The 19,123-nt window shown below is 41.0% G+C and overlaps 1 protein-coding gene and 1 long non-coding RNA gene across 2 annotated transcripts in view; both read left to right on the top strand.

The window, feature by feature from the left end:
* On the top strand, positions 1–17,981 carry LOC128774252 (uncharacterized). Its single transcript, XR_008418783.1, has 2 exons — positions 1–10,975; positions 11,228–17,981. It is a non-coding gene; the product is annotated as an uncharacterized LOC128774252 (long non-coding RNA).
* The window catches only part of MYO1D (myosin ID), a 265,335-nt gene that overhangs the window by 178,284 nt on the left and 67,928 nt on the right, over positions 1–19,123 (top strand). The window lies entirely within an intron of this gene.

The following is a 19,123-nucleotide window of genomic DNA, read 5'->3' as shown; positions in this document are numbered from 1 at the left end:
CTTGATTTTTGTAACTGAGGCAGGTTTTGAACATATGAAATCTTTCATCATAATTCTTACTGAACTTGCTTTGTGCCAATTTCAATGTATTGAGTTATTTTCCTTTAGAAGAATGACATAAATCATCCATTCCACAGAAGGCAAAATTAGCATCTAGGCTTAGTTTCAAGATTAGGAATGATCCTCTGCTTTTCCAGCCTCCAGCTGAACAAAAAATGATAGAATTTCCCCAATTGTGATTTCTTCATCACCAGTCCAATGACAGAAATCCAAAAGACAGAAAAATTACTTTATATACTTATTGTCACATCTTCTCATTTATCCCAAATATAATCAGCAATTGTGTCTACTGTGAATGTAAATTAGAAGACAGGTTTAGGATGACATACAGATACATGAAGACTGAAGGAATTTCTAAGAGAAGCAACAACCTATACAAAAACGCAGAGTTTGGGTGGCACATGACATATTCACAGTGAACCTAGATGTCTGGGGTATTTATGTGTGGGTGTGTGTTGTGAACAGTGATGTGAGAAATATGCACAGAGCATCGACCCGGAGGACGATGTGGACCAGGGAATGATCTGTCTGGTTACTTATTGGGGTTGTTTTAGAGATGGGGTCTTCCTTCCCATAGGACATCATCGAGCATTTGGGGTAGAGCGTTTCTGACTCCAAAGTCAGATGTTCTTTCCAGTGTGGCAAACTGTCTGTCTCCGCCTCCCCCCCCCCCCCCACCCTGATGCCAGGGAAGACCGCTTCTCAAAACTCAGGGTCCAGTTCCTTTTCTTCCTCGACGACACTTCCTAAGTTGCCAGAAGCGGTCTTCGACTTTCCTTATCAGTATTGTGTTGTTGTTTTTTTCTAACTTAGATATGGCTTTTCTTTCCCTAAACAAAGATATATCTAGAATCAGATGTCCACCTGTCTAATTCGATTGTGTTCATTTTGCTGATCAGTGTGTGCAGTATAAGCAGACCATTTATTTTATGTTATTAAACTTTGTATCCTAGATCAAAATAGGTCCTTAGATATGTAGTTAAATGCTTTTCAGTGGTGTGCATAAAATAATGCATAACGGTCATCTGGTGGGAAAAAAATAAGAATCTAAGGAATTACCAAAAAACAATGATAAACAGATAAGTTTGAAAAATTCCCTTCCATCTGCCAAAGAGTGCTAAGAGGATACTAAGGAGTTTAGAATGGAAGGGAAAGACATGGAGAAGGCATCTCTACAGTAAAGTCATGGCTCAGTTTAGGAGGCTTCTTTTCCTTCTGATAGTTAGAACAAAGTAAGGACAATTAAAGGGATTTTAATCCGCATGCCTGTACTAATGCATAGTTTTTGCCTGGAAAATATTTCTTCTCAGTCTGGGTCCTTGTTTAGCAAATTCCAACTCTTATTGAATGCTTCTGTAAGTAGGGGGAAATGGGAAACTGGTCCTAGCACCGTCAGTTGCTGTCTCTCCCTAGCATATGCATTCTGAGATAACATTTCTACTTGTATTCCCTCCGATCTTTAATATATGGAAGAATTTTAAACATCTTTAAAAATTATAAATGGGAGAAAGAGAAGAAGGCTGTCAAAATGCTAGATTTTTTTTATAGTTTATTCTTGATGTTCTTACTCTATGAATAAAAGGTCAAGCATAGACAAGAGATAAAACCCCTCCTCCCTGCCCCCAGGAAATTCAGGCTTGGAATTTCGACTTAGAGTTAGTCAGCAACTTGATATTGACTTCATAAGGAATGGTTAATTTGATTTCTTTACTAGCTGTTTTCCCGTATTACCAAGTATCATATCATTGGTGTGACTTTGAAAATGGCACTGTGTTGGGGTGCCTGGGTGGCTTAGTCGGTTAAGGATCTAGCCCTTGATTTCGGCTCAGGTCGTGATCTCACAGTTCATGGCATTGAGCCTTATGATGGGCTCTGTGCTATCAGCACAGAGCCTGCTTGGGATTCTCTCTCTCCCTCTCTCTGCCCATCCTCGCTCTCTCTCTCTCAAAATAAATCAATGAACATTAAAGAAAATTGTATTGTGTTTTACAAGTACAGTGATGTGGCACATGATCTTATTTGTCCCTGGGTTAATTGCAGAAATCCAAAGTTGAGAGAGATTTAAGTTCAGACAAATATTTTATCTTCCAGGTAATTTCCCTAAAGTACATTCTGAAAGGTTCTCTGGTTAGAACTCAGAAGGAAAGGCTCAGAATAGCTGAATATAGCATTGATAGATTATATTTGAACAGGAGTCATTATCTTCAAAAAATCGTAAAGAGAAGGGCGCCTGCGTGGCTCATTCAGTTAAGTGTCTGACTCTTGATTTTGGCTCAGGTCATGATCTTACACTTAGTGAGACTGAACCCCACGTTGGGCTGTGCACTGACAGTATGGAGCCTACTTGGGATTTTCTCTCTCTGCCCCTCCCCCCTCAAAATAAATGAACAAACTTAAAAAAAAAAATTATAAAGAGAGAGGATTAGGACTTAAAATCTATGAGCAAAATTCCAACCAAGTATCAGAGAGAAGAGAGAGAACTAAAAAATTTGATAAAAGAGCATCTCATTTGAGGTGCCTGGGTGGCTTATTTGGTTAAGCATCTGACTTCGACTCAGTTCATGATCTCTCACTCTGTGAGTTTAGCCCTGCCTAAGGCTCTGTGCTGACAGCTCAGGGTCTGGGGCCTGCTTCAGATTCTATGTCTCCTTCTCTCTCTGACCCTTCCCCACTTGTTCTCTCTCTCTCTCTCTCTCTCTCTTTCTCTCTCTCTCTCTCTCTCTCTCTCTCTCTCAAAAATAAACATTAAAAAAAATTTTTTTAAAAAAGAGCATCTCATTTTATTAGGCCAGCACAACACTATACCCAAAACAAGGAAGGATAGCACAAAAAAAGAAAATTATAGTCTAATCTCACTTTCATGTGGAGATTTTTTTTAACCCTAAATAAAATGCTCCCAAATTGGTCCAAGAGTGTCTGTGGCCTAAAGGAACTTCTAAGTCATGCTGACCCCAGTGTCTGGAGGAGGTCAAGAGAAAGGACACACCCAGCTGAGGGAAGAAGTGGCCTCATGCAGACGATACTGCAGTTTGGAGAGAGGGTGATGTGAGTTCACATCCTGAAAGGAAGCTATAGGACAGCCGTACATGGTGCCCTCACCTCTTCAAGAACTGCATTTCAGGGGTGCCTGGTGGCTCAGTCGGTCAGGTGTCTGACTCTTGGCATCGGCTCAAGTCATGATCTCGCAGTTCATGAGATCCAGCCTTACATGGGGCTCTGCACTGGCAGTGCGGAGCCTGCTTGGGATTCTCTCTCCCACCCATCCCACCCCCACCTCTTGATTCATTCTCTCTCTCTCTCTCCCTCCCTCCCTCCCTCCCTCCCTCCCTTCCTCAAAATAAATAAGTAAACTTAAAAAAAAAAACTGCATTTCAGCAAATGGCTGCCCCACTCAAAGCAAATAATAAACCAGAAAGAAAAGAGCAAGAAAACTGTGCATAGGCAATATGAAACTAAGGAGCAAAGAAAATAAGAAAAGGCAGATGAATAAAAAAGAAAAATATAAGAATAAACTTTACATTAAAAAAAAAAAAAAAGGACAGCTCAAGCACAGACCAACCAGGGTAGATGCCATCCAGAAACACCTGATACAGCCATACCATTCAAGTCCTGGCCCTGTTCCACAGATCAGAAATTATGCCAAAGGGGAGGGGAGGGGACCCAAAGTCAGATACCGGTAGACATGCTAATGAAGTTAAACAGGCTTCTTTACTGTGGTTCTTCTCAGAGGCTTTAATATGGCTTTGTTCATTTTAAATATAGCCAATAAGAAAGTTATAAGGACATATCTGTATACATTTATATGTGTGTGTATAAATATATATATCCATACATACGTGATTATGTGTATTATAGACAATTTCTGGAAAGATATGCAGGAAATGGGTAACAATGTTATCTCTGGAGGGAAAGAGGGGAGATAGGGTACTAGGAGAAAGGTAGGTGGGAGATTTATTTATTTTTCCTTGTAAACCTTTTGCAATTAAATATATGTGTTACTTATCTAAAAAATTTTTTCATTTTTAATAATAAACAAATGACAGCTAGTTTTTAGGCCTATTATATAGGCCTGAATTCCTGGATATTCTCTTTTCCCATTTAGAAAAGTACAAAAGAACAAAAAAGCTTTCTGAGTGAATGATCTATCTTACGGCATTTGAATACTTTGAAATAAACCCAAATAACACCTCTTGGGACACAACTGAAACCAACTGTAACATCATGTCAACTATACTCAAAAAAAAAAATTTTTTTTCTAATGTTTATTTTTGAGAGAGAGAGAGAGAGAGACAAGAGCGTGAGCAGGGGAAGGGCAGACAGAGAGGGAGACACAGAATCCAAAGCAGACTCCGGGCTCTGAGCTGTCAGCACAGAGCCCAACGCAGGGCTCAAAGCCATGAACTCTGAGATCATGACCTGAGCCAAAGTTGAATGCTCAACTGACTGGGCCACCCAGGCGCCCCATATTTTTTTAAGTAAAAAAAGATAAAAATAAAAAAAGTTACAAACCTAAAACCTCTGGGCATATCCTCGTTCCGTATGGTCGTGTTTTGTAGGCACGTAGCCCTTGTCTCTGGTGGTGGTGCCAACGGCCCGCCAGGCCAGTTTGCTTTGCAGAGGTTATGAAAATGGCTGACTCGGTTTTGGGTTTGTGTCTCATCCTCAGCAGTGGCTACCTGCTGGTCGTGAGCTTTTCTGCCCACTAGTAAACAGATGGTCTCACGTTGGCTGCCCTGACTGCAGAGTCACCAGAAACTCAATGATATTAAGCTGTCAAAGGACCCATCTGCCCTAAGCAGCTGTCCAGGCATTTGCCTGTCTGGATGCTGGAAACCTCAATTATAACCCCAACTCATAAGCATAGAAACTTATTTTTCCTGTTTTGTTTTTGTGGATGAAAACCTGAAGTCAGTGCCATCTGCTTCTTGTTTTTGGGGGGTTTTTTTTGTTTGTTTGTTTAGCAGTATCTGTAATATCTGCTTAACTTAAAAAACGCCATTGCAGGGGCATCTGGGTCACTCAGTCGGTTAAGCATACGACTTTGGCTCAGGTCCTGAACTCAACGGTTCATGGGTTCAAGCCCCGCGTCAGCCTCTGTGCTGACAGCTCGGAGCCTAGAGCCTGCTTCGCATTCTGTCTGTCTGTCTGTCTCTCTCTCTTTCTCTCTCTCTCTCTCTCTGACCCTTTCCCCCCCACCCTCTCTCTCAAAAATTAAACATTAAAAATATTTTTTAAAGAACATCATTGCTTCTGTTCTTTTAACTCAAGAGTAGACTCAGACCAATAAGCAGGCCATTGGTTTGTCCCGGGAAGCACAGGCAGGGGGCCAGGGGAAATGAGGCCTCTTGACCTGAGGTAGAGGAAGTCAAAGGCCTCTGCTCCTGGCCCTTCTCATCCAACAGTCACTGCTCACCGCCTGCCCACCGCTCCCATGTGTGTCTCCCTCTCCTCTGTCCTGGACCCCAAATACGTGTTCTCATGGCCCTTCCTCTGCATTCCCAAACTGCTTTCCTGAGATGCCTGGTTTCTAATCACAGCAGTGTATATAACAACTAAAAGTGTAAAACAAATGAAAATACAATAGGTGAAAACAATGTAGATAGCTAACTGTAAATGATTTGTTAATTAAATTATAGTGCATCTCCTTCATGGAGTATTGGGGTCAGTTAAAATTATAATTATCAAAAACATCTGATTTATGGTGAGAGAAAAGTGAGTGACCACAATTTCCCATCCTCAGTGTCCCCAATAGAGATACACAGGAAGACACAGAGAGAAATGCCCACTTTCCATAATACTAGAAACTGGAAGTATTACTCAACCACAGGCCTCTGACAGGGACATCCTTCACCTCTACTCCCTTGTCATCCCATCAGGCCTTCCCTGCCCATCTTGGTAGAGAATAACAGTTCGCCCCCACCCCCCACCCCATGCTCCCTGCCCCCAGCCCTACTTAACTGTTCCCCACGGCTCTCATCTCCTTCTGGCACTATACCTTTACTTCTTTCTTTATCACATGCGTTCCAGCTAGAATATAAGCCCCCAAGTTAGCAGGAACTGTACTTGAGCTGTTCACACCAGTTGCCCTGGTGTTTGGAATAGTGGCCGGCACTCAGCGGGCTCCCGCTGGGGACTCCTGGACACTGAGGCTGGCCGCTGGGGCCCCCTGGCTGTAGGACGCTCTAAGCCCTTCCCCACTGATGTATACTCTTGCCTGCCAGAAGATGGTAACTTAGCCCTCCTTGTATATGAAAGAAAGGAAGAACTCCGTTACAGTCTCCTTCCCTTTATGAATGAACACCTCTTTCCTTGTACTGGCTACAGGATTACAGCTCTAAGCAATGTCATACGTCTAGGGACAGAAGTGAATGGGTATTCAGGATATTAAATCAACTAAAAGAGCTACCAGAAGAGCCATGGATACACTGTATGCTGGGGGTTGCAGCTTTTTGTTAACTTATTTTTAACAACAAAAGAACTCCAAGTAATTTCAGACTCTCCTTGTCAGTAAGCTGACAGGGGTGCAAAATGTAGGGATTCCTGCTCAGATCAGCAACTGCAGAATGAGTAAAAGACTTCAAAACTACAACGAGAGGCTGCGTGCATAAGCCGGCTCCCAGCTTAGAGGCTGAGAAGTGGGTCCTAACTACGAACAGGTGCTATGTGGAAAGGAATCCAGAAGAACCCATGTGCACCCTTTGTGCAAGAGCTCCTGGACCAAACAAATGTCTCCTTAGTCATGAGATCTGTGAAGAGCAGTAGTAATAAGAAAGGCTCAGACTCCTTTGTAACTTGTCTCAAAAATTATGGAATGGCACATTTTCTATAATTGTCATTTTAAATGTGAAAACCAAAAAATATATATATTTAAAAGTTATGAGATTATTTTAGGATATCTTTTCTTCCAGAAACAAAGCAGCTAGTAACCAGTAGATTCACATAAAATTTTCATAGTGGAGAAAAAAAAAATCAGCTTGATCCACACACCATCCTTGGTAAGATAGAATTCATTACCAAATGAAGCAAGGAGTTATATCCTGGTCTTAGGAGGAGAGGTGTCAGGCCTAGAGATATCATACAAAATGAAAAGAATCCGACTGAGGTTGTAAACAGAAAAGAAATTTTGTACGAAATGGAAAAGGAAAGCAACTTTATAGGACTAGATGATGGCTCAGAGAACTCCTTGTCATAAAAAAAAAAAAAAAATCAGGGAACAAGTTGTTAAGAGATATTCTATTCCTTGCTGACCAAAAGAAATGGGGGGAAAAAAGTCAAGCCCAGCCTAGCTAAATTATGCCATTCAGAATTAGTAACTTCTGGCTTTCCACATCTGAGGCTTCTTTGATGCAGAACAGTTCTTGGTCCTTGTGTTTAGAATATGCAGTGAGTTAACAGACCTAGAAGAAATGCATGTTTGACAGGAAACAGACAGTGTGTCTCCTGGCCTAGCTCTGCCATCAGCTAGCTATAAGCTCTTGAGCAGATCGAACTTTTTTGTTACTGGCTTATCTGTAAAATTAAAGGTCTGCACCACATTTGTTCATTCAGTTAAAAAAATATATATTTCTATTTGCATAATGATGAGAAAGTTCTGGCAGTGTTTCACAGCACTGTAAATAAACTTCATAGTACTGAACTGTACATTTACAAATGGCTAAGATGGTAAAAATAAAATGAAAGTCAGTGCTGTTTAGCCAGCACCAACAAACAGGGAAAAAATATTTCTTGAGGCTCAGTCACACATCAGATATCATCTTCACACATGGGGATACAAAGACCAAACTCCTCCCATCAAGAAGTTGGTGATCTATCAAAGGAGACAAGTGTATAACTGGTAATAAGTTTGTAGAAGTTTAAAGAAAGTGGCTTAAAGCACTTTAAAGTCAGAGTATATTGACAGGAGTAAGACACGGGGAAAATGTTCTGGGAAAACTTCATCAAAGAGAAGTGGAATTTGTATTAGGCTTACACAGAGATCTCTAAGTTAAAAGTGGCAGACTTCCCAGGGCGCCTGGGTGGTTCAGTCACTTAAGCCTCCAACTTCGGCTCAGGTCATGATCTCTCAGTTCTTGAGTTCAAGCCCCACATCGGGGTCTGTGCTGACAGCGTAGAGCCTGGAGCCTGCTTCGGATTCTGTGTCTCCCTCTCTCTTTGCCCCTCCCCTTCTTGTGCTCTGTCTCTCAAGAATAAATAAATTTTAAAAAATTATTTAAAAAAAAAAGTGGCAGACTTCCACTTCTAGCCAAAATGGAATAACAAGGATGAGATTTACTATCCTTTCTGATTATAGCTCTAAACAGACAAAGTAAATAAAACAGGAGTTTCCAAGACACTGGATATCAGACAGTAAAGGATAATGATTTATGAGAGACAACAAGCAAATGAGATGAACCCTGCAGTTGCCCCAGCTTACTGCCTTGAGAGAATATCCAGGCCATGGCACACGGAGGGGGAACCATTGTGGAACCTGGGGATTGGGAGACCAAGGCCACTGAAGTTTGCAAGACAGGGTAACAGAGGATACAGCTACACAGAGAACTCGGGAAATCTGCAGGGATTCCTGTTAAGTATTCATCTGAACACTGATCAGTGCATGTGTATTAGAAAACTACCTGAGAAAAAAAGAATAATGCAAAAATGTCAACAGTGATCATGCCTGGCACTCACAGAGAATGAGGAGTAGTGCCAGTCCCCAGTAGCAAGACTGGAAAACTTCATGATTAACAGGGCATTGCATATAGCATTCAGAAGGGTCTTGTTTCAGTACTAGGGAATAATTAGCCCTAGATTTAACACTGCTCTGGCTTCCCCTGATAAAGCCTTTTGTTGTGTTTAAGTTTTATTTTATTTATTTATTCATTCATTCATTCATTTATTTATTTATTGAGAGAGAGAGAGAGAAAGAGAGAGAGAGAGAGAGAGAGGGAGAATGTGATCAGGGGAGGGACAGAGAGGGGAACAGAGGATCCAAAGCAAGTTCCTCAGTGACAGCAGAGAGCCCGATGCAGGGCTGGAACTCATGAACCACGAGATCATGATGGCCAAATTTGGACACTTAACTGAATGAGCCACCCAGGTGCCCCTCCTCTAACAAATCTTAAAAGCAAGACCCAAAAAGATCAAATTAGTGGCATCTGCCTGGCTCATTCAGTAGAGACTGCAACTCTTGATCTCAGGGTGGGGAATTCACACCCCATGTTGGGTATAGAGGTTACTTAAAAAAAATGAATAAAAACTTAAAAAAAAAGATCAAATTGTTTCCAAATAATTTCAGCCCAGAAAAAGCTCAAGTATATTTAAAGGAATACAAAATTATCCAGCATGTAAGTAGGTAAATTTCACAATATCTGACATTCAATCAAAATAGCAGGCCTGCAGGAAAGCAGAAAAATACAACCCAATATGAGAAGAAAAATCAATCAAAACCAACTCAGAATTGCCACAGATGTTAGAAATAGCCAACAAGGCTATTAAAATGGTTATTATCACTGCATTATAACAGTTGAAGACACAGAAGGTATCCAAAAAGACCCAAATCAAACTTCCAGAAGTGAAAACTACAGTGTTAGACATGAAAATACACTGGATGGACTTAACAGCATATTAGGCATTGCAGAAATAAAGACTAGTGAACTTGAAGACCCAGCAGTAGAAACCATCCAAAATGAAACACAGGCAAGAAAGAGAAATTTTTTTGAAAAGAAATAGATCACCAGTGAACTGTGGAACAACTTCATGTGTAAATGAAGTCCCCACCAAAGGAGGGGAAGTCTGAAAAAAATTTGAAGAAATAATGGCTGAAAATTTTCCAAATTTAATAAAAACTTTATAAACCCACAGATCCTAAAAGTTACATGCAAGAAATCATGAAGAAACTACACCAAGGCATATCACAGATTGCCCAAAACCAATAGTAAAAAATTAAATATTAAAAGCTGCCAGAGGAAAAGGACATAGTATGTACAAAGGAAAAAAGATAAAGATATCGCAGATTTCTCATTAGTTACAATGAAAGCGAGAAAACAATGGACCAGCATCTTCTTGGTTTTTAAGTTTATTTTTTTAGTAATCTCTACACCCAATATGGGGCTCAAACCCATGACCCTGAGATTAAGAGTTGCATGATCTACCAACTGAGCCAGCCACGCACCCCAGAACAACATCTTTCCAATGGAAATACCAATGGAAAAAACTGTCAACCTACAATTCTATACCGACCAATACTACCTTTCAAAATGAAGATGAATTGAAGACTTTGTCCATTAGGCAGAATAAAAATAGAGCACATGGAGGGCACCTGGGTGGCTCAACAGGTTAAGCATCTGACTCTTGGTCATGATCTCACAGTTTGTGAGTTTGAGCCCCACGTAGGGCTCTGTGCTGCTAGTGCAGAGCCTGCTTGGGATTCTCTGTCTCCTTCTCTCTCTGCCCCTCCCCCATTCATTCATTCATATTCTCTCTCTCTCTCTCTCTCTCTCTCTCTCAAAAAAAAAAAAACAAAACAAAACTTAAAAAAAAGTTTGGAGCACCTGGGTGACTCAGTTGGTTGAACATCTAACTCTTGATTTCAGGTCAGGTCATGATCCCAGAGTCCTGGGATCAAGCCCTGCACCTGGCTCCACACTGGCATGGATTCTGTTTCCTCTCTCTCTCTCTCTCTCTCTCTCTCTCTCTCTCTCTCTCTCCTGCCCCTCTCACCTGCTCTCACTCTTTCTCTCTAAAATAAAAAATAAACAAATAAATTATATATAGCACATGGAAATATAGATCTCCACAAATGAATAAAGGTCATTAGAAATAAGTGCTACATGAGTAAATATATCAGATTCTTTCCTTGTTATTTAATTCTTTTTAAAAGACAATTATGAGTTTAAAAAATAGCAGTAACAAAGTAATATTGGGTCGGGGCGCCTGGGTGGCGCAGTCGGTTAAGCGTCCGACTTCAGCCAGGTCACGATCTCGCGGTCCGTGAGTTCGAGCCCCGCGTCAGGCTCTGGGCTGATGGCTCGGAGCCTGGAGCCTGTTTCCGATTCTGTGTCTCCCTCTCTCTCTGCCCCTCCCCCGTTCATGCTCTGTCTCTCTCTGTCCCAAAAATAAATAAAAAACGTTGAAAAAAAAAAATTAAAAAAAAAAAAAAAACAAAGTAATATTGGGTCAATTCATGAAGAGAATATAACAAACCTAAATGTTTATGCCTCTAATAAGAGTTTCAAAATACAGAGAGCAAAAACTGGTAGAACTGCAGGGGAAAATGGACAAATCCAAGTTCAATACCCCTCTCTCAATAACTGATAGAACAAATCAACAGAAAGCATATAGAAAACCTGAAGAACACTATCAACCAAATTGTCCTAATTAGCATTTATAGAGCATTCTACCTAACAGCATCAGAACCCACATTCTTTCCAGACATATCTGCCATTCTGTCTGGACCATGCCACAGGTCACAATTAATATAATGGATTCATAGATCCCAGCCATAATGAAATAATAACGAAAAGATCTCTGCTAAATCCCTAAATAATTGGAAGCTAAATAACACACTTCAAAGTAACCCAGGGGTGAAAGAGGTAATTAAAAGGATGGATAGAAAGCATTTTGAACTGCATTAAGATAAAAACACAGCATATCAACATTTGTGTAATGCTGCTCAAAGAACACTCAGGTGGAAATTTATAGCACTAAATACCTAGAATAGAAAAGAAGAAAGGTCTCAAATAAGTAACCTCAGCTTCCATTTCAAGTAACTAGAAAAAATAAGAGCGAATTAGACCAAAGCAAACAGAAGAAACACAATAAGAAAGATCAGAGCCGAAATCAATGAGACAGAAAACAGAAAAACAAGAGCAAATATCAATGAGACCAAAATAAAATTGATAAGCATCTAGTCAGGTAATGAGGAAGAACCGAAGACACTAATTACCAATACCAAGATGAGACATGCATGCTGATTCTGTAGATATTAAAAAGATAACCAGGAATATCTTTATTAATATTTTATGCCCGTAAGTCTGATGACTTATGGACAAATTCCTTGCAAGGAACAAACTTCCCAAGGTCACACAAGAGGAAATAAATAACCAGAATAGTTCTGTGCCTCTTAAAGAAGTTAAATTAGTAATTAAAACTTTCCCACAAAGAAAACTCCAAGTCCAGATGGCTTCACCGGTGTGAATTCTATATTCTTATGAAAGAAATTATACAAGTTCGGTACAGACTCTTCCAGAAAATTGAGGGGATACTTCCCAACTCATCCTGTGAGGCCAGCCTTACCCTGATACCAAAACCAGAAGCAAATATGATAAGGAAAGACAACTACAGCAGTATTCATTGGAAATGGAGATGTAAAAATCAATGTATGTAATTTACCATATAAATAAAACTAAAAGGAAAAACCGTCAGATATTTCAGTAGATGCAGAAAAAGCACTTGACAAGATTCAACACTCATTTCTGATAAAAACTCCAGCCAACTAACAATAGAAGTAACTTCCTTAATCTGATAAAGGGCATCTATGAAAGATCTAAAGCTACTATATTTAATAATGAAAGACTGAATGCTTTCTCCCTAAGATAGGATTTGGCGCTATTGAACAATTTTTGGATAACTGTACTGTCCATTTGGGAAATTTGTATTAATTGAATAATTTATATTGTCACCTTTATTGTATCACTTTGGGAAATAATTTGGCAGTGTTTTTTTTTTTTAGTTTAAACACATGCCTGCCATATATTTCAAGTCATGCCACTGTGAGGTATTTCACCAAGAGAAATGAAAGCAAATGTCCACATAAAGACTTACACACAAATGTTCACAGCACCTTTATTTGTAGCAACCAAATACCAAGGAAAAATCCAAATGTCCATTAGCAGGTGAATGGATAAGTAAAGTGTGGTCCATCTAGGCGACCCCTACTCAGAAATGAAAAACATGAACTGTGCAACCACACTACCGCATGGGTGAATTTCAAAATTCATTTCAAAACAAATGCTTGGTGAAGGAAGTCCACCTGAAAAGTGTACATACTATGACTTCATTGATATAAAATCTAGGAAATACAAATTATAGTAACAGGAACCAGATTAGTGGTTGTCTAGGAAAAGAGAGTGAGCGGGGAGGGGCAGGAAGACAGGATTGCAAAGGAGCACTGGAAAACTTTTTTTGGAGGTGATGGGTATGTTGAGTGTGGTGATACTTTCACAGGTATACACACACCTCAAAACTAGTCAGGTTACATACTTGAAATATGTAGAGTTTATCATATCAGTGATATGTCAATAACGCAGTTAACAAACGTGGGCCTGGGATCTGGGGACTAGGGAGGGATGTGCAGATGAGATGGGGCAGTGTATTTTGGGTAGAAGAAAGCATAAACAAAGCCATAAAGGAAATATTTGAAAGCACGTGGGTCCTGTCTGAGAACAGTGAGAAGTAGTCCCGTGTGGCGGCGTGAGAGGCTGTGTGGATGGGAGTGGCAAGAAACACTAGCAGAAAGGGTGCTCCTGGGGGAGCTCAGTCATGACTCTGACTCTTGATTTCAGCTCAGGTCATGATCTCACAGTTCTTGAGATCAAGCCCGAGTCGGGTTCCATGCTCAAAGCCCAGAGCCTGCTTGGGATATATATATTTTCTCTCTCTCTCTCTCTCTCTCTCTCTCTCTCTCTCTCTCTCTCTCTCTCTCTCCAGCCTTCTCTGCCTCTCTCCCTCTCCCCCTCTCTCAAAATAAATAAGTAAACATTTTAAAAGAAAAGAAATACTACCAGAAAGGTGTGGAAGAATGACCAGATCATCAAAGACTGGAAGGCAGTTTAATGAGTTTGAATTGATGCCAGAGCTGGAAGAAGTCACCAAGGAGAACATGCAGACTGAAAAGAGGGACCAGGTTGGAACCCGAGGCAACTCCTTGGTGTCATGGGTGGGAGGTCAGCAGGGTAGAAGGAGGTTGGGTGAAGTCATCTCTTGGAAAGAAGAGGAGCAACATGGCCAGATGCCTCACCAGCAAAGGGGATTAAGCCCCAGAAAAGTCCATTTGACTTGGTGGCCTTTGGAAGTGCCGTTAGTAAAGCACTGGGGGCAAAAGCCAAGTTATTAAAAAATAATAATAAGATTGAATGGAGTATAGTCTGATCTTTAAAATATTATCTTCTCTTTCTATGTGAAATTCTATGGTTTTAAACTCAAAAGTTTAATTTTTTTTGTACCATACATTTTCAAAAAGACCAGTTCCCGGCGTGTGTGGTGTAAGAACCTGAAACCAGTTGCAGATGTGTTCTAAACTCAGCTGGCTAATCCCGATTCCCGGGTGGGCAAAGTTCTACAGTTGTTACTCTGCTGGCCATAAAAGCAGTAATTCTGTCATTGGGAAGTAGTTGGGGGTCCTGAGAAGACCAGGGTGCAGTTCTTAAACCCTGTGCACACCGGGATTCTGATAGCCTTGAGACTCGCTACCCGTGGAACCGCCTGTCATTTGATGGCAGCTTATTGGACCTCTCATGTGGTTGAAAAAAGAACTTAGGACCACTAACAAAGGGAAATATTTTCACCAAGTAACTTATTTTATGTATATGAAATTTCAAAGCCATAGTCTGTTACCTTCTTATATACAATTTCTGCCAAGCATTTCTTATGTTTTATAAACCGAAGCATTCTAACAACCGACTCTAGGGTCTCTTTGAAACCTCTTTCTGAATGTTCAGATTTCCATCTGCTGGCCTCTTATTTAGGCTCTGTTTTCACCTGTCACCAGTGGAAGGTCAATCATATTCACTTTTTTGTGACTAGACCACAAATCCTTGGTAAATAAACTCAGCATTGTTAGTTACATGATAGCCATCTGTTCAGAAGAACAGAACTCAAACCTGAAAGGACACCTTTGGCAAAATGAAAGGTATAAAATAAACATCCGAGCACCTGACAAGTCTTGATTAACTATTAGATATTGCACATTATCTCTGCTCTGAGTCACTGACTCTTTTTAAAGGAGCAGCAGTAATAAATCAAAGCTGATGTTTATCAGATTGAGAAAATACGGATACTAACTTGTAGAAGCACACTTCTTAGGCACACGGACTACCATCATATTTAGTCCGATAAGTGATTTTGATATCCTGAACAGGGTGTGAGGTGTCTTTGATATGTTACCGAATTTTCTTTAGAGTTTTGTACCATTGAGAAAACTCTTCCACCTTTATTATATAAAAGATTAGAGTTAGAACATCACATTGCCCTCAGGAAGCCTTGGCACGTGGCTAATGCAGATTCCTAAAGTGGCTGTCCTGTGTTGTGTCCATCCTGGACAGAGGGGTAAGAGGGTCAGGGGACCCACGTTCCTTTAAATATAAAGCTTCAAAACTTTGCCATCAGTTCCAGTCCTTGGAACTCAAATAGCAAATAGGGCAGAGTGGCAAGCTTGCCGGTTCCATGCTGTTCTTTGTCTTGCACATTTGAGAAAACAGATGCTTGACATGCTTCCTCTTCCTTCTCCTTGCCTCACCCCTGATCTACCTGGCAGCAAGCTAAGTGTATTGCAATTTTGTTCTCTTATTCTATTAGTGGATTCCCTTTAGTAGGCAAAAAGGAGTCAAATGTAAGGCTTTTTGTGGCTTTGAGGTTCCTGCCTGCCTTGTTTCTGCACCTCCCCTGTTGCCGCGTCTCTCAGGGGAGGGCATTGATTGACCACAAACCAAAATAAAACGACGCTTCCTTGAGGTTAAGCATAACGGGAACCTACCTTTTCAAAAGTCCTCTTCTCTTTTCCATTGCTGTGGGTACGTGAACACACTCTGGGCTGGCTGCCACTCGGGGTAGTTGAGCAGAGAGGCGGCCTGGGAATCCTCCAGTCTGTGTGATGAGTTCATTCCGGATCCTTCAGGCTAGCTGTCATCTCCCCAAGGGGCAGCCATCTGGGCAAGCTCCAAAGGAAAGGAACAGGAACCCTAAAAAGGTAATAGAGGGAAGACCACCTGGAGGGAATGGGATGGAAAGAGGAAGCCCCTGGGCAGACAGAGCACTCACCACATCCAATAGGACTAAAATAATGAGGTCGATATCTGTAAATCACCCCAACAGTCACTTCCCGTGTTGTATGCATTCACACCACATGTATATTTAATCTTGTGTAATCAAAGCATATTATAAGTGTAAAACTTATAATAACACCTTATTAATTTCTACCTTTTACTCAAAATGTTCATCACTAAGTAAAAGGATACAAAAGAAATCGAATGTAAGACTTGGTAGCTTGAGGCTTCTGCCTAATGATTTTTTAATGGACGGAGCTACATAGACCAGATCAGTCGATGGCAGTAGGGGCAGAGCCACACACAGGAAACATGAAGGACATTTGGTCTGGACCGAAAGGAACCTCAGATCATTTAGATACTTGTTAATTATTTCAGTTTTACTCTAGAATATTTTTGTCATGCTTAGTCTTATTTCACAGAATATGGACTGGATTTTTCATCCAAATTAGTGCTTTAGGTTTGACTTCTATGTGTCCACTTTTTATGGCTTTTATTTGTATCAATAATAGCAACAACTGCTTCTTAAGATCCTACTATTGTGGGGGCACCTGGGTGGCTCAGTCGGTTCAGCGTCCAACTTTGGCTCAGGTCATGATCTCACAGCTCATGAGTTTGAGCCCCGCGTCGGGCTCTGTGCTGACGGCTCGGAGCCTGGAGCCTGCTTCCAATTCTGTGTCTCCCTCTCTCTCTGCCCCTAACCCACTCGCATTCTGTCTCTGTCTCTCTCAAAAATAAATAAACTTTAAAAAAAATTTTTTTAAAAAGATCCTACTGTTGTGCCAGTTTATTTATATAAAGTATGTGATTTAATCCTCAAAGTTCCTCTACAACAAAGTATATGTACTTACCCCATTTTACAGGAGGAAAGTGGGGTTCCAAACACATAAATGAATTAAAATTTAAAAATAAATAAAAGCAGAACATATAAATGATTTACCCAAGATGACACAGCTGATAAGTGGCAAAGCAGAGTCAGATTCAAGTTCTCCAACTCCAAAGCTCATGATCTCTCAGAGCCACTGCCTTTATGTTAGGACCAGGGGCCTAAAAAGCTCGAGAAGGGTAAGCGTCTTGACTTTCTCTGGGCTTCAACAGCAGCTCACCTTGTATGCCTTTGCTTTCATTTCCCCAGCCTATGACAATGAGCCCCGGCTCAAAAATGCCAGGCCTTCTCTAGGTTAGTTAGGTGCCAGAGATACAGCAGTAAGCCAGACCCCGTTCCTTACCACACCAAGTGTGCAAATGGGTAACGAAAAGCAGTTGCACTTGTGCCAAAGGGCATGAAAGTGAACTGGGAGTACTGGAAAGAAGAGGTTTGCTAAGAAAAGTATTAGGAACGACGCAGGATGGTAGGTAGCCTGATCAAGAGAACAATGTGTAGACGCAGTGCCTACATTTGGAAGGAATCAAACTGAGTTTCTTTGCTTAACATACTATAACTCAAACAGAGTCAGTTAAATTTGCTAACCTGACGTAATTTTGTCTTGTATGCACCAGTCTGAGCAACCATTCCTTGCCAGGACTGATACAATTGTGTTCCCTCTGTCTACTGTAAACATCTTTTGTGCGAAGTCTTAATTGAGACTGGAATTATACCTAAAAGTGTGGACATGTGAATTCTCTCCCCTTATAGTGAGTGCCAAAAGACAATGGAAAATTGTCTTTAAAGCCCTGAGGAGAAAGTGTTGTCAAACCAGATAATTCTTTACCCAGCAGGGAAGTGTCAGTCCAGTGTGAAGTTGGAAGGAAGGAAGCAAGCAAGCAAGCAAAGAAAGAAAGAAAGAAAACAGGGGGCACCTGGCTGGCTCAGTCAGTAGACCCTTGTGACCCTGTGACCCTTGATCTCAGGGCTGTGAGTTCGAGCCCCAGGTAGGGTGTAGGCATTACTTAAAAATAAAATCTTTAATAAAGAAAAAGAAAGGAAAAGGTGAGAAAGGGAAAAAACACAATCAGACAAACAGGGACTTTTCATACACCCTTTCTTAGGAAATGTTCTGAAGATGTATTCCAACAAACTATGGTAATAAAAGAAGAAGCAGGAAGAGATGAGAGCCGAGAGGTAGTAGGTCCAAATCAGGAGGGAAATAAAGTCCAAGTGGCAGGTATGGAATCAGTGTAGCTCAGAGCAAGGAGGTAGAGGACTTCAATGAATGGTACCTAGGGAAAGGGGGATTCAGAGGGTTTTATCTAACCATAAAAACTAGATCATGAAAGAGAAAAGGCAATTTGTAAATGGGGGGTGGGGCAGGTGGAGTTTAAGAGAGAATGTATTTGGGGACATTACTTACGCACTCCATTAAGTAATGAATAATACATGGTTGCAATAATAAAACACTGCTTGATTTCCAGCTTTTGAACTTAATCTTACACAAAGCATAGAGACCTTACCAAAACACGAGTTGGTAATAATGAATCTTTTTAATGCTTTTTATATTCCAGGCTCATTCTTCTAGGTGACCGGGATGCAGGCAGTGAACAAAGTAGCCCTCAGCACTCACATTCTAGGAAGGGAGGTAAACAATAAACACACATAAATCAGTAAAATAATGTCTCGAGTCCATGAAGAAGAAGGATAACATGATGATAGAGCATAGCTGGGGTCAGGAGGTTTCTCTGCTGTCATGAAAGACCTCTCAGAAGGAGGGACGCTCCAGTTAGGATTTAAATAATGACAGGGAAAAGACCGGGGGTTCTCCCAAGCAGCAGCAAACATCCTAAAACTGGAATTCTCTGTGATGGTCAAAAGATAAGGGCCAGTCCTGCTGGAGCAGTGTGCCTGAGGCGGGAGGGCAGGGAATGGAAGTTAGAGATAGCCCAGGGCAGATCACTTAAGGTCTTGTGGGCAACAGTGAGGGGGTTGCAGGGAGAGAGACTACTTTTTTAGCAAGGGGAGCAATGTGAGCTGATTTATGTTTCAGGAAAGAAAATCACCCCGGCCATTTTGTAGAGGATGGACTGTAGCAGGGACAAGGGCATGGCTGGTCCGGAACATCAAAGGTGGTCACCTGCACTAGCATGTTAGCAGTGGGCACAGTGAGAAT

The sequence above is a fragment of the Panthera pardus genome, unplaced genomic scaffold, assembly GCF_024362965.1.
Source record: "Panthera pardus isolate Hobbes unplaced genomic scaffold, ASM2436296v1 HiC_scaffold_3, whole genome shotgun sequence".
In the NCBI taxonomy this organism is placed as follows: Eukaryota; Metazoa; Chordata; class Mammalia; order Carnivora; family Felidae; genus Panthera; species Panthera pardus.
Note: the sequence above shows the minus strand (reverse complement) of the source record. Positions and strands in the feature narration are given on the sequence as shown.